The 15737-nt window shown below is 44.3% G+C and overlaps 1 protein-coding gene across 4 annotated transcripts in view; it reads left to right on the forward strand.

Moving 5' to 3' along the window:
• The first annotated feature begins 201 nt into the window (after positions 1-201).
• Positions 202-15737, forward strand: part of PTPRF (protein tyrosine phosphatase receptor type F) — a 374412-nt gene continuing 358876 nt past the window's right edge. For 3 of the 4 annotated variants that reach the window (XM_058808943.1, XM_058808944.1, XM_058808945.1), the window contains exon 1: positions 473-573. The gene's annotated coding sequence lies outside the window, so the exon portion shown is untranslated. Of the gene's footprint in view, positions 331-472; positions 574-15737 lie in introns of those variants that run through there. The other variant, XM_058808942.1, reaches the window with a different exon arrangement.

Consider the following 15737-nt stretch of genomic DNA (forward strand, 5'->3'; position numbering starts at 1 on the left):
GCTGTATCCCCTTCTGCCGGCAGCCGGCCGAGGAAAGCGGCGAGGGCCCCTCAGCTGCCAGTCCGGCTCCTTCCGGCGGCGCCTCCAGAGCGCGCCCGCCCCGGGCCGCGGCCGCGCCCTCGCCCGCCCCACCGGGCCGTCCCCCTCCCTCCCCGCCCACACCTGGCCGGGGCGGGCCCTGCCCGCCGGCTGCGGGCCGACTCGGCGGGCAAGGCGGGCGGCAGCGCAGCGCAGGCCGCGGTAGAGCGGAGCAGGACTCGGCCGGCAGCAGCGCCTCGCCTCGCCGCGGGGCCCAGCGCGGCAGCGGGGGCCCAGCGCAGCGCAGCTCAGGTGAGCCCGCGGGCGGCAGGTGGCGGCGGCGGGGCGGGCAGGGCTGGGCTGGGCTGGGCTGGCGGCGGGGCGGGCGCGGCGCGCGGCCCCGGCGTGGGCGGGCTGGCGGTGGCGCGCGCGGAGCGCGGTCCCGCGCGGCGGCGGCTGAAGGAGCGAGCGGAGCGGAGCTGCCGGCGGGGTGCGGAGCGGCTTCTCGCGCGGCGCCCGGAGGCAGCATGCGGACGGCAGAGCTCCGGAGCCTCGGTAAGTGGTTCGGCTACGTCGCCTCTCCCTCCTCAGCCCCGTGTCCGGCTCCCGACACGGCGGGATCGCCTCCCTGGGAGCCGCCAAACTCCGCCGCCTGTTGAGCCCCGCGGATCGCGGCCCCCGAGCGATGGCCCCGCCGCCGCCCCGGGCGCTCCGCGGGGGCCGCCGTGCGCTACCGGAGCCCCCCTGCCGTCCGCTGGGGCCGCCACGCGGTTTCCCGGCGGCCACCGGCTGAGCCCCGCGGAGCCCTCCCCGGGTCGGCGGGGGGCAGCCAGGCACCTGCCGGCGCCGCGGTGCCGGGGGCGCGGGGATTGCCGCCGCGGCGTGACCTTCCCGGGCGCGCTGCGGCGCTCGGGGCAGCCCCGGCGGGCGGACTTCTGGGGTGGGCTCGGGGGAGAGGGGTCGCGCCCCGCGGGGCGCAGCGCCGACCGCGGCGGGGCGTCCCGGGCGGGGTGCCTGTGCCGTGTGCGAGGCGCGGGGCGGTCGGCAGTGGCCCGGAGCGTTTCCCGCGGCTGGCTCCGGCCGTTCCTACGGTGGGAGGAGGGAGCGAGGGAGGGCGCTGCAGCGGGGGGCGGCAGACCGCGCCTTCTCCCCCCCGGTGGGGTGAGCCGCCGCCTGGGAGAGCGCGGGGCTGGCGGGCGGCGGCGTCTTGGGTGGCGAGAACAAAGGGCCCCTGGCGGGAGCGGGCAGGAGCACCGCCGCTGCTCCGGGGTGCCAGCTCCCCAGAGCGGGGTGGGGGTAGCGGTGTTCATCCCGGTCTCCCCCGTTCGCCCCCCCTGAGGAGTGCGGCTGCAGCCTCCGCGGGGCCAGCTCCTGCCCCGCAGCCGCCTCCGCAACCTGTTGTGGCGCTGCCCGGTCGGGGGTGCCCGTGGGGCGGGCGGTGCTCCCCCGCGGGACACCCGGGGGGCGGGCGGGCTCGCGTGGAGCGGCGCGGGGTGGGCGCGGGCGGCCCGGGGCGAGCGGGACGCGAAGGCAGTGGGCGGGTGCGTTTGCCTTCGCCGTGGTTTCTGCCCCCAGAAAGTGTTAAGAACCAACTTCAAGCAGTTCAAACAGCTGGCGTAAATGAAATTCAATGAAAGAAAAGTATTTCCGCGCTGTTAAAGGTCTGTTCCCGCGAACCTCTTGTGTGGGAAAGATGTGGTCTGTTTCCAGGAGACTGACTGGGGCAGCTGTTCTGAAGCGTTTTGCAGTTTCGTGTTTATTTCATATGTAACCAAATGAAGCCGTATTGTCAGTATCAAATACAATATTCTCTTGTCAAGTTTAGAACTGAGCTGTAAAAAGTGATTTGGGCTGACGATAACTGGATAATCAAACCTTCAGTTGAATATTTGTTGGTTTAGAGATCTCTAAAGGCAGCTAACTTGTGCAGGGACAGTAAGCGAATAGAGTTTCCTTGTGCTGCTTCTGTAACCACCTTTGTTCATTTTTCAAGGTAAATGCTAGAGAAATGACAAATTTAATTTAAGATTACTAAGGTCCTGTGCTGCAAATGACTTATCAACATGTCTGGTTGCTGGGTGATTGTTCCAAGACTGCCAGTTAGGCTTTGAAAACAGATTTTTAAATAAAGTCCATCACATTCATTATGATAATGCAGGAAATGCGTGGCTCACGAGGTTGGTTTTATGGAAGGAACAAGTGTACTTTAGTCCTGATTTTATTATTTCTTGTGTGGTGGTTTGCTGTGAGACTGAGGACGTAGGAGTAGTAGATATCCGTACTGTGAAGCGCATGATCAGCAATCTGAACTTCGAAAGCAAAGAGTAAAATCTGTGTGGCAAAGCAGCAAGTTTGTGATCTGAATGTGTGGTGGGTGACAGTGTTGAATTATTTAAGTTCTCAGTTTCTGCCGTTAACCACCCATCTTAATGTGCAAGTTTCTTAGCCTGTGTCTAGCTTTTGAAATAGGATGCAACACATCTGTGAATGTGAAGGGGTTAAAACAGCTTATGGCCAAAAATTAACACATAACTTCAGATCAAGAGATTTTTATATTCAGTTTAGTTACAGATATTCCCATTAGCCCTTTCCTTTGCACGTGGGTGTTCATGAATACATCTTGGCTGCATACTGGTTGGGGCCATTAGCAAAATAGTAAAAGCCACAGACAACATTTTATTCTCATTCATGTTGCCCGTGAAAGTGTCAGTTTCTTGAAAATCAAAGTAGAAGCTGTCCCAAGTTGTACATTGTTTTTGGGTTGAGAGGTATGCAGGTATTTTTAATTTTATTTTTTTAAACTAAGTTCTGCTTTTGGATATGTGAGATAATTGTCATTGGCAAAAGCAGAGAAGACAGTCAAAGCTTGTGTCTATAAAGAGAAGGATCTGAGCTTGTGGGTAACGGAGAAGAAATGTTTTCCTCTTTGTGTCCACATAATGCAGGGCTGTGGGAAGATATGCCTAATGAAGATGATTATTGCTGTGGCTTTCCATAAATCCACTTGTAATGGAGGCTTTGTACAGTTACTTCTGAATCTGTACATTTAAAAACTGCAAATAGCGATAATGGAGTTGGCTAATAGCAGACTGTCAAGTAAGTGCAATCCTTGTGATAATGTTCAGCCATAGATCTCCATTTAAGCATTACTTTTAAGCAGAAAATGTTTCTTGTAGGTCATAGTATATGCAATTGGGAGGAAAAAACCCCAGAGTTGCTGCCTGTTGTTGAATCCAGGTGATTCTAATTGGCCAAAGGGTGCTTTTTCTCTCCAACTTTTTATCAGATAGCAGGAGATGTACAATTCAGTAGATCACATTTGATGCAAATTTAGATAGTAGGAAGGAATACTAATAATAACCAGCTTTAAGAGACTGAAGAAGTTTACCTGAACAGTAAACCTGTGGCTGTGTGCAAATTAAAACAGGGACTTGTGCCTGTTGAAGAATTGTAAACTTTCCTGTGAGGTGTTCGAGTGAGCTGAATGCCACGACATGATAGTCTGAGCTGATCTTGTTAGTGGTATTAATCAGAGCAAATCTTTCTGTTTCAGTGGTTTTGTAGTGCTTCTTAGAAACCGTGGTTAAGAGTTAAATTACTCATGTCTGTTTTGCAACTTTAAAGGTAAGGTAAGACAGTAGGGAAAATTTTTAATGTGATGTGTTGCCCTAGTACAGAAGGATGTGAAATCATCTATTATTTTCAAGTAAAGCACTTGTAGTAGCTACTGGCTGTTTTATATAGTGTTCTGAATGAATGCAGTTTTAACTTACATAGCTAAGAAACAGCTTTTGAAGGAAACTGACAGGAGACTTGCTTATGTTTATGTTTGGAGCAATTCATTGAGAAATGTTTGTGATGCTCTCCATCATTGCTTGCCCTCCTTTAAAAGCAATGCTTTGACTTTCATCTTTCATACAGTATGTGAAGGTTCCTTCTGTGGATTTACTTCTGCTCAAAATCTGACCATAAAAGTAAGTGTTGTTTCTACAGCTCTTAGTGCAGTGTTCAAACCCAAAATATATGCTTCCTTTCCAGTAAAAACTTGTAATTACATGGAGTGGCAGCGAACTGGAAAGTATTGCAAAACGTATGTAAGAATACTGTCGTACAAACTCTAAAACTGACGAATGACTCACTGCGCCAGTGCTATATCAAATTCTATCTATACACAAGGTTTAAATGACAAGTTTACTTTAGGCAGAGAATATGCAATTTTCTTGTACTCTTTCTTCATCTAATGTCAAGTGAGCTTAATGAAATGGTGCATGTGGGCATACAGGAGGTACCAGTTGTAGACCTTTAATGAGCAAGGGGAACAAGCACGGCTTGGCTCTATTTGTGAAGGTGATAGATGTAACTACTCTTACATTAAAATGAAGTTTTTAGTACTGATGCTTATTTTGAGACTTATATTTCTTTTAATTTGCCTAATTGTCATTTGTTTATGTGCATTTACTAACATTGGTTCAATTTTTGTTTTCTATGGGAGAGAGTACTTGGCTTTTTAGCAGTATACATGTTCATCTTTACATATTCATATTACTTGAATCTTTTTACTGGCAGTTTGGCAGCATTTTTGTGAACATAAAATTTGGGTCACTGCCAAAATGAAAATGTTATAATGGTCAGCATAGGGAAGGGGCCCATGATCGTAGGTTAAAGAGGAAAAGGCCACTTTTCCACTGCAACAACACAGGTTTTATTCATGCCTTTGACACTGTCATTATGAGAACCTTCACAGAGCTTTGGAGAGCCGCCTCAAAAACCAAAACGTGTTAACAGATAGTAACATCCTGTGCTTGGAAAGGCTGTATGAGCTGGGAGAAGGACAAGAGTGAAGTGTGGGTATCAGGGTTGTGTGCTGCTGCACGGTGTGTCCCACGTGTATGTGTATCACCTCTGCATGCTGGGGCATCTGATGGAATGTGGGGAGAATCCCAGCCTGCAAAACTAAGAAACCCAGTAACCACTCGACGCTAGGAGGAAGAGAAACCCAGTATTGGCTTGGCCCTAGATAGAGGACTTTAAGCTGTTCACAATCTCTTCTTGTAATTTCTCATTTAGCCATTCTGCCACAAAGCCCGTCCCTTGTGCTCTCTGTTAATCATCATCTTTCTGGGCACTGGGGAAGACGCCTTGGTCTTCGCTTTGTGTTGATCATGAGAGCTTTGTGACCAGCAAGTGTTTGCTGTCTGTAGGAAGGTCGAAGTCTCCTGGGACTGTGGAAGGAGGCCAAGTAGGGGAAGCTGGAGCACTTGCTGTTTAATGTCAGTGTGCACACAATGTTTATACACCTGTGCCTCAGCAGAAAAAAAGGGTGAAACAGGTCTTGCTTCTTCAAGGACTCTATTATCTGAGAACTCGATTCTGAAGATCGGAAATACAGAGATAAGTTAAGGTTTTTGGAGCAAAGGATGGAAGCAATGTTTATAAAAAGCTTGGTTGAGATGAAAATTGACAAAAGTACCTACTAATATCTGAGCACTGTACTCAGAGGAAGCTCTGTTTGGATGCTTTAATCAAGTGCAATCCACTGTGTAGCTGAAATAGAGCAATACCATTAATCTTGGAAGGAATAGGATGGTCCCATTCTTATTCTCGTCCTTTAACAGGCATAGAAGCTTCCAGTTTACAACCTGTCCAAAAGACATTTATTTCTTGGCATGAAATTTCAGCTGCAGCTGGCAAGTGGGTAAGTACTTTCTTCCAGCGTTACTGAGAAAGAGGAATTATTTAGGTTGGCACAAGAAGTTTATAGTTTGGAGTTGTCACATGAAATTGAATGGAGGAAAAACATGAAGGCTGAGCATGTGGCATTGTTCTTTCAAAAGCAGTGCTGGAAATCTGGTCATCACTCGAAACCAAACAAAGCACACGTGTGCTTGACCATGGTGAGGAATTATCTATTGTTGGCTTCATGGGCTTCTCTTCCTTTTTTTTTCTTCCTCCTTGAAAGTGCTGTGTTTAACGCTGAATTGCATGTGTGTATACAAAGAATAACATCTGTTCTATTTTATGAGATCCACAGAGCAGGGTTGCTTTTCTATCCCTCCTGTGTATGGATTCTTCTCTCATGTGTCATCCTTGCTGCTTGAAGGCAGCCAGGCACTTTAGCTTTGCAATGTCCTTTCTCTCTGTAGGAGCAGGAAGTTATTCATGGGATGGTACTTGATTCTTTTGTTAGATTTCCTCACAAAATTAGATCTTACAGTGTTTTGGAAAAGTCGTCATTTTTCTAGAGAGTTTTCTGAGTAGGTAAAGAAGTGGGATGATCTGCATCTGTTTTTCTGGAGGAGTTTTGGTAATTGTTATATCAGTGTGTTAGATTTTCTTCTCCCTAGATGTATTTTGATAGGATGTTTAATGAGGAAGCTAAATTAGATCTGAGAAGTATGAAGAAGGCTAGTCTAGTGTTTAGATTTTAGGCTGTATATTTAAAAAAATATTGCGTTTCTGACTTTTTGTCTTGAAGAATAGCCATAGAAGTGGCAGAGGAGCCTTTTGGACACACTGAGTTAAGAACATTTTTAGGTGTTACATACTTCAAAGATGTGAGATTGGGGCAAAGGAGAAAAAAGTGACCTTGTTTTTAGATGGAGTTATTAACTTTTTACAAACCACTGTTTTCTTCAAATGTAAAGGAATTATGTTTGTTTATATCTTAAATAACATTTGTTTCACCAAATTTGATCAACGGTTTAGTTGTTGCAGAATCAATAACAATTCTGTTACCTTAAGGAAAAATCTGTAATTTATGAATGTACTGTCCATTGTATTTTAACTACTTGTACAACAGAATTTGCAAGATTACACAAATTGACTAGAAGATGCACAGAAAATCCAATAATACATTTATCATGTCAAAGTTCAGTGAAATATGAAGTATAATTACCATAAACAAAAAAAATTGGCCTCTTAAACCTATGAACTAGAAGGCGTGGAAATAATTTTGTAATATATATTCTCAGTGGTTTTGTTGAGACTGCTTTGGCACCACCAAAATTTCTTTACAGTCTGTGTATGCTAACGCCTGTGTTATGTGGTAAAAAAAAAGTTCTCGTAAACTTGTACTTAACCTCAGGATGAAGCATGTATTTTTGAGCATGAATTTTAGATCTTGAATGGCTTCTTGCTATAGCCTTGTTTGTGAATAGCTTCCCATTAATAAAATGCAGATTTGAAGAGTTACACTTGGGGACCACAAGTATTTCAGCAGATGTTTTGGTGTTACTCCTTCAATTCTGCCTCTTGACACAGAGGTAGGGTTATAAACTTTTGCAGGAAAGTTTTTCTCCTTTAGTACCTTTAGTATACTTGTGAGATTGGAGTTTGGCTAGCAGCTCTTGTTGGCTTGTGTTTTTTTATGGATTCTACTGTGTCTTTGGATCCTGTAAAACTAAACTTGATGCTTTTGGTTAAGGTAATGTACTCATTTGCATAATGTACTCTTTTGGCTCGAAAAAGAAAAAAATATTTTAGAATAGGTTGTCAATTAGCCTCATTTCCTGGGGTCTGTCCCAGTGCAGAGGGCTCATTTTAACACAGATCAGTAAGTGCTGGATCCTGCTTCAGTCAGCCAGGACAAGACAGGGGGAGCTTGCAGAAGCCTGTGGCATGGCTATGATTTCAGCAGCTGTTTTTGGGTGGGTGCAAAGTGTAAATCTCTTATTTACAGCTGGATTTTGGATGAGACTGAAGCGAGTGTGGGCTCTCCTTGCCCCCATGTTGGTGCTGTCCTTAGCACGGAGGTGTTTCCGTCTTGCTTTGCTTTGCTTTGCCTTCTGTGCTGCTGATTTCCCTGGCTGGCCAGCTGTTTGGCCAAGGCTGTGGTGGCCAGGGGCACCTCTCACCTGTGCCCAGGAGAAATCCACAGAAGGTGCAGCGTGTGCACCTCCACGATGGAGCCCCAGCAGCTCTGTGGGAGCAGCTGATACTGCCAGTAACCCCTTGGCTCCTGCCTTGGCTCTTAGCTGAAACAGCTTCTTTGTAAACAAAATAAAATCAAGTGTACTGCTACAGCTTACCTCCATGCCAGTCTCTTTCTTATGGCTGTGGAAGAAATAAAGAGCATAATTAATTACAAAAAGGAGGAGTTCTGAAGTGTTGTGTGGCAGTCAGCTGTCATGCTCTTCCAGTGATCCCCCACGCTGCTGTCAGGAAGATGGGCATCCTTTAGGACACAGCAGTGTTTTGCTGAAGGGTGATCAAAGGCTTCTTCATTGGCCAGAACCATTAAGGTAGATGGGCAGACGTTTGTTTTAAAATGAGCTGCACAGAGTTGCTGGGATCAGCAGCTTGACTGCAGTGACAAAAAACATCTTCAGCATGCTAGAAATCGTGAATTGTTTTGTTTGCTCAGATCATTGAGTGTTCAGGGCAGGCACTGTGAGTTGTACAGTGTTAAAGAACGCATTACAAAGCAGTTGCATTGCTGGAAAGCATTTGTAAATGTTAGCTTGAATTAAAGGGATGTATTTTTTTCCCCTATTTAACTTTGAAGAGTTGAGCTTTGAAGACCAGTGATTTTTTGATGCTCTTAAATGTTGTCTACAAGGAGCAGGTAAGGGATCTCCTGACCTCCTGTTTTGCCCTTTCTTTTGTTTTCCCCCATGCTTTTCTTTGAGCTGATACTTTTGTGTTGGTTTTAGATGCAACAAGAAATGCAGACATTCTGGCTTTGGCATTTGAGTGATAGGATGGGCTGACATAACTCTGTAGGTTGTAAGTGGAATATAAGCTCTGGAATATTGGTTTTCTTAGTATCTGAAGGGAGTTATCAGGCTCTTGGATTTTTGTTGAACAGTGTAATTAAAATAAACACTATAATGCTGATCATTTATGTATTTTTGCCTGTAGGTAAAGTTTTAAATTGGAATTAACTATACTTTGGTGAAAGTGGATTTTTTTGGTGGTGGAGTTTTTTGTTTGTTTTTTTTAATTATTATTATAATGTTGCCCGTTTAGAGTCTAGTGATGTTTCAGTGAGTGTATAAAAATATTGCCAGGCAGCTTTGTTTATATTTTTATTGTATATTGTAGTAACGATGTAATTACTGCTTTTAACAGAAATGCCTGAGTTGAGTATTTAATTCTGTCAGGCTCAAGCAGTCGCTGATGAGGTGATAAATGATAGGTTATGTGTAGAAGTGGATTTGCAATTATTTGCTGCTTTTGGGAAAAAAAAGATGCTTTGTTTCTGTCCAATGACTAATGTAGAAAATCACAGTGGTGCACCAGATGCTTTTTTCTGATGACTGTGGTGCAGTGTCTTTTTTTATACAGAGGAGGGTTTTGACTGAGTTTGTCTCTTGGTTTTTGAAGTTTCTCTTGCTTGTTAATGCAGCACTCTTCCACTCTGGACTTTTCTATGGACGGGCTTTATGGAAAAGCTCCTTTCCCAACCATTCATGCCTGTCTCAGCTCCCTGTCCATCAGGAGCTGGAGAGGCAACGACATTTTTACAGCACGGGCTGATCACTTCCTTTCATTTGTTTTTATTTCATAGAATTCAAGCAAGAATAAGTGTTTTGCTTTATTTGTTGATGTCTGATTAGGAATTAGTGGAAGAAACTGAATTGTGGGTGTGATTAACAGTAGTTTTTGTTTCTGGTGTATGAAAGGACTCATTGTCTGAGGCTTTTCCTCCATCGTGCTCTGCCTAATCCTGCTGAAATCACACGAACAACGGCAGCGCTTGAGGCTCCTTGTCTTGTTTTCCTGCGTACTTAATCATACAGCTGGAAGAATTCCCTCTTTCAGGGGATGGTTGTTTCTGGTGCTGAATCTGCCATCGTGTCATAGGGACCTTGCTGTTAAGGTGGGCATTAGTTTGAGGGGCCTGGGGAGGGGAGGGTCATTAATCTGAAGTGTGAAAACTGATCTAATTTGTGCTACATTTGGGTTTTTTATATATGGGCCTGATGGTTTTGTTAATGTTATCATCTACCTCTTTGCGGCTGTGGCTGAAGGAGGTGAGCTGCCTCATTCCAGCTTTCAGTTCCTCCCACCTTTCTGTTGGATCAACTTTCTATACTTGCTGTGTAGTATATCTGCTGGGAGGACGTTTAAAATTCCTCAGTATATGTTTTCAAAAGAAATTTTAAAAGTTTGAGGTTTGTAGAAATGAAGACATTTCTAAAGTACATATTAACTACACATAACAGACATGACTGATATTCTTTCAGGAAAAACCCAGAAGAAACACAATACCCCACCCCATGAACAGCCTTTCTTTGCCTCTGAATCAGGTTGTCATTCCAAGGTCTTAGAGTGATTTAAAAATATAAAAAAGACTCCCCTGAGGAATCTATTAAAAATTATTTGGTTCACTGAACATTCAGTGCACGTTCAGTCTTGGAATCCATCACATGCCTGTAGAAAGACTTTAAACATCCTCTTTGGCAAAGTTGGTCTGAGTTGTGTCCCTTTGGCAGGTGGGTGTGAGGGAATTTCATTGCTTTATTTTCAAAACAGAAGTGTGTGGAATTAATATTGATTTTTATTATAGCTGCTTGCTAGTGCCACTGTATCCAGAGGTCACATGTCAGGTCTGCTTTTGTAGTGACAATTTTCCCTCTCCCTTTAGTTGAAGTCTGTAGTTGTGGAGCTCTGGAAATAATTGGGAAATGCTGGGTGTTTTTTTTTTTTTTCCTTTGAATTCAATTTGTAAAGCTTTATTACCTAAAATTAAATTCTTATCAGGTTGAAATGGTGCATAAATTCTTGTTGAATGGAGACAAATGCTATTAGAAATCAGTGAAACTAAGCTATATTTTAATCCTAGGTTTATTTTAATTTCTATTGTCATACACTGAAAATACTTTGCATCTGCTTTGTCCATCCATTTTGGCAGGTTTTTGTTCTGATGAGTTTTAATGGTTAAGTCTGGGAAAGATGTGTTAGAGTCCCACTTACAGTGCAGTTGTGTGCTGTGACATGGGTTATATTTCCAGGTACCTAGTGTAGGTGTTGTCAGTTCCCATCAGCATGTGCTGCTTTTGTGTGCTGAAGAGAGTTGTCATATTATTCAGCAAAATTGCTTTTTTTTAAAAAGAACTTTTCCATGTTTTCAGCTCATGATGGAGAGCTCTGGTGTCTCTTTGTTAGGTTTTATGTGCAGATATTCACAGTAGCTTGCAGCTTGGTAGTTTCTCAGAATCTAAAGTCAGGTAAGGACTTAAAGGAAACACAAATAATGGGCAATCCCTCCGGATATGCAAGTTTATTTGATTAACCCATGTGACCCGCAGCACTGGAGAGCAGTTAAATATTTGGACAGTCAGCAGTCCTGTTAGTCATGTTTCATTAGGTGACGGCCTCCTCCATTTCGGGGCTGCTCAGTTTTGCTGCCGTTGCCAAGTCTTGTGAGATGCTGAAAGGGAGCCATGTGTGGGGGCACGGCGGGTGCTTCTGGGGCTGAGGCTGGGCCAGGCTGCCAGGAGGAGCTGGGATGTGTGTCACTGCAGCAGCATCATCTGCACTGGGATGGCAGTCAGGGGCAAGGGAAAAAATTGTTAATTGCGCATTGTCAACGCCGCAAAGGTTAGCTGGTAGATAAAAGTTACCAACCTGGGCAGAAATAGCAGTGCTGCCCTGAGAAGTGTAAAAGACTTGTCAAAACCTAATCTAATATCCTGCATTAACTCTATATTGTAATAATGGATAAATGAATTTCCAGCAAGCTGAGATAGTCCAATTTTAATAACTTCTGAGAAGATCAAAGGGAAGTATTGTGCTGGAAGAGGCATATCACGGCTATCCAAATTTCTTTCCATGGAACTGTTTTTAATTTTATGTGAGTGTATACTAATGGTTTAAAAACTCATTTGCCTCCTTGTCAGCAGCTTGACCGGTATTTTAATACAAAGGACATGTTATTATCTTGAACTGGTCTTGTTTTTCAATGTATGTAGCAGCCAGCTGGAAAATTGTTTGACTTTTTAACTGCTGTGGTTTTGATGCAGTGTCTAATGTAAGAAAGTAAAATTTATTTAAAATCAGTGACGCTTTTAATGGTTGTGTTTCCATTTAGATTCAAGGGGATAGGAGCAGATATTTATGCTGAAGCACTCAGCCTTCTCCATTTTCTAAAGATCTGTGGTAATTCTCTGTATTAGAGCTAGGTAAAATTCCTGTACTTAAAATCTGAGGAAAGTAAGTAGGAAACAGCTGCATTTTAACTCAGTACATTTCTGGATGCATTGCTGAAATCACAAGTCTAGTAAATTTTATGGGTGAAAAACCTAGTACAAAAAAAGCCCAAACAAACCCCAATGGGATTCAAATGTGGTTTTAAAAATTATGATAGTGCCTTTTTGTCTGTTCTAGCAAGAAAAGAGTATGATTATAGTGTGTTTTCATTATAAAGGTTTTGTGAATGACTAGACGGGATTCAGCTCAAATTCCTGACTTTGGAGTGTCCAAATTGTGCATAATTAACTTAAAAGTCAGATTTTTGGAGACTCAAATGTTTCACAGGGAAATTAATGAGAAATGTAGTGTAATGTACTGCTCTTTTCAGTATGGTTTTCTCACCTGAAATTACCGAGTTATAAATATTTTAAATGGAAAATGGTTCTGAAATGAGCTAGGAACAAGTATTCTCCTGTATTTTTGGTCTCAAAGTGAAAAAGGCTTTGATTAATAGAGCCACTGCATTAGTTTTTATGGTAGTTTGCTGTGACACAAATGTAGTTTCTAGGTGTGCTTAAAAGGTGTGAGTTTGGCAAAGTTTCTGCCCCTTCTTTTCACCTAATTGCTTTATGAGTTTGCATATAATCTTGTTAATTAAATTGTTTTCGCATGATTGCTGAAGCATCCCAGAATGGGTAAAAAGTGCTCTTTATGGACCAAAGTGTTGATGGTTTGCTGTCAGCTGTGTGGAGGGTGTTGGGTGCTGCTGTTAGAGGGGGCAGCTCCCACCTGGGGCAATGCAGTTGTGTGAACTATTGGAAAGGAGAGCGGAATTGTTTGGTGTGGTGTGAAATAACTTGCACAGCTCAGTTTTGCAGTGCAGCTTTCTGTGTGCATTGGCAGGAGTAACAGATGTGTTTGCAGAGTGGCTTTCTCTGCTGATGGTGTGCGAAGGGCTGGTGCTCTTGCCTTGGTGGGAGGGGATGACGCCAGGTCTCGGTCAGGTTGGCGCTGCCTTCTGACACTGCTCAGAAGGGTTGGCTCGTTCTAACCAGCTATGGGTAAGTGGGAGTGAATGACTTCACAGGAGGCCTAAGGGTAAAGCAGGTGTCACTGTGAAGGTAACTCCAGGAGACTGATCCAGGCCCACCACAGGGCTCAGTTTTCTGAGCTCTGGCTGTGACCTTGGATGTGCGTGGGTGAACTATGAGAGCTACTGACAAGTTACAGGAATCCTGGGTGGATGCGTGGCCTCTCACTTTGTTTAATAGTGGATGTTTTTCTTTTTTGAGGGGGGACAGAGACGCAGCTGAGAGTTCCCAGCTACAACGCTTTTCAGTTCCATATTTGAAAGTGTTTTAAACAAGGGACATCAGAAGCTGAGATACAAAGCAACCTTTTGAAGTTAAAAGTGGGTCTGCATGAAAATGAACTGCTTGTCTGTGAAAAGAGTCAAGTGTGAAAGGATAGGATGGTTTCACTAAATGAATTTGATAGTCTGAATAAGTGTGGTGAGGCAGAGAGGAGAATCTGGAAAGGTCAGGACTGAGCATGTGACTCTAGATGAGGCAGTGGAAAGACATGAAAGGAATTGTGTGGAAATGCCTTGGTTTACTTTTTTTTAAACTCAGAAGTGATTTATTTATTTTAGTGAAGGTGGTTATAAAAAGGGAACTTTAGAGGCTTGCTGCAGAGAAGCAGGCAATCTGATTCCTTTGGGATCTTGTACCTTTTTCATTGAGCCATTGTGTGGTTTCAAATAACTAGCAGATCAAAGCCTAAAGGAACTCCTTGTTACATGTGCAGTTGCATTTGTAGGATTTCTCTGTCCTGCATGCTTACTGCAGTTGAGTGCTTCAGCAGCTTTTTGTCCCAAGTAGGTTTCATTTTATTGCTGTCTTGTTTTCAGTGATTCGTATAACTTGGAGCTTTTTACTCAAAGAATTTATGACATTTATTTTCTAGGTTCCTGATATTGCTTAAAAGTAAAGTGTGAGATATCTGCATTTGATATAGATAAATGTGAAATGATTTGCACTATTAGCAGGAAACTGAACTTCTTGTACAAAGTTATGGACTCCTGGTTAACTGTCCCTGTTCATGGGGTCTTGAGACCCACAGTACTTCTGTCATGTCATCAGCTCTGTGCTTAGGAGTGATTAGAGAAAGCATATCAAGTCCTATGAAATGCTGTGATAAAATAAAAAATAAGATACAGAACATTATTATGCCTTGTCCAAATCTATGGTTTGTCCATGCATTAGATTGTAGTTAATCTCCCTTTCATATCAAGATACAGGGCAGCTAGAGGAACTGAGGGGAAAAGCGACATGAGTTGTCAGAGACCTGGGATGGCTTCCATGTGACTGGGAAAGGTATGGTTGAGGAAAGATGTCACAGAGGTCCATGAAATCGTGACTGGCTTGAAGAGAGTTTGGCTATTTTATCTCCTTTATTCAGTGTGTAAGAACCAAGAAAAAGTCAGAAAAATTTTGATGAGTCAAGTTCATCCTGGCAGGAGGAAGTCATTCTTCATGCACCTAGAACTTTCTGCGTGTTCTTTAGGCAGTAAGCCTGGAGAACTCCTGGGGAAGGTCTTCTGGGGACTACCTGGTAGACAAATGCAAGTTCAAGAAAATCTCTTCCAGTGAAAGTATTGAAGGCCGCAGATGTGCTTGGGGGAAGTGCAGATGTGCTCATCCTGTTCTTGCTCCTCTCCAGGGCTGTGCTGGGAGGGTGTGTTGGAGACAGGTACTGGGCTACCAGGGCTTGTGGTGTGACTCAGCACGTCTTCATCTTTATGTCCTGTGCTTTGCCATGAACTCCATGAACATTGTGTCCTCAGTTAGCTTAACACAGGGCAAGCCCTCTGCAGTAAAGCCTCTACTGTGGAACTTATTTTATTGGGAAATAGCAATAAATAGTTAAGCTGCAGCTGGCAAAAGCTGAACGCAAGAAGGGGGAGTTGCTACTTTCCCATTTGTGCTCCCAGTTGCTGTGGCTTACTTTATGCTATTTTGGTGTCAGTGCCATTTCAGTGAAGCAGCAAAAAATTAACTTCAGGGGGAAGAGCTTAATAGCTTTCTGCTGGTTAGTGGATTAAAGCAGTTCAGAGGTGCAGTAAATGCTGCAGGGAGTGGGACTGTACAGCCCCAGAGAAGGCAGCAAGATATTTTCATTTTTACCATTAGTAAGCCATGAGATAGTTTGGATGTGGCACAGCCCACCCATCTCCCAGATGCACAGTCTTCACATGACTATGCTGACTCTGGTGATTTTTAAGCTAACTCGTGGAAGGCTACAGCCCAGTAACACAAAACTATCAAATTCTGTTGCAGCCCTTCAATTTTTCAGCAAGCTTAAGTAGATCACAAATGGTGCTTGAGTAGGGCTCCATGCCAGTATGGATGATGGCAGCAGTGCCCAAACAGGCATGAGCAGTCCTTTCTGCAGGGGTGGTAACCTCCCTTGCAGAACCAGACTGCTGCTGATGGAAGGGCGGATCTGCCTCCCACAGTGTGGTGGTGACTGTGTTGCCTTTTCTTCTCCAGAGCACATAAAAAGGGTTGTTACCTGTCCCAGGA

Source organism: Ammospiza caudacuta, chromosome 7 (assembly GCF_027887145.1).
Source record: "Ammospiza caudacuta isolate bAmmCau1 chromosome 7, bAmmCau1.pri, whole genome shotgun sequence".
NCBI lineage: Eukaryota > Metazoa > Chordata > Aves > Passeriformes > Passerellidae > Ammospiza > Ammospiza caudacuta.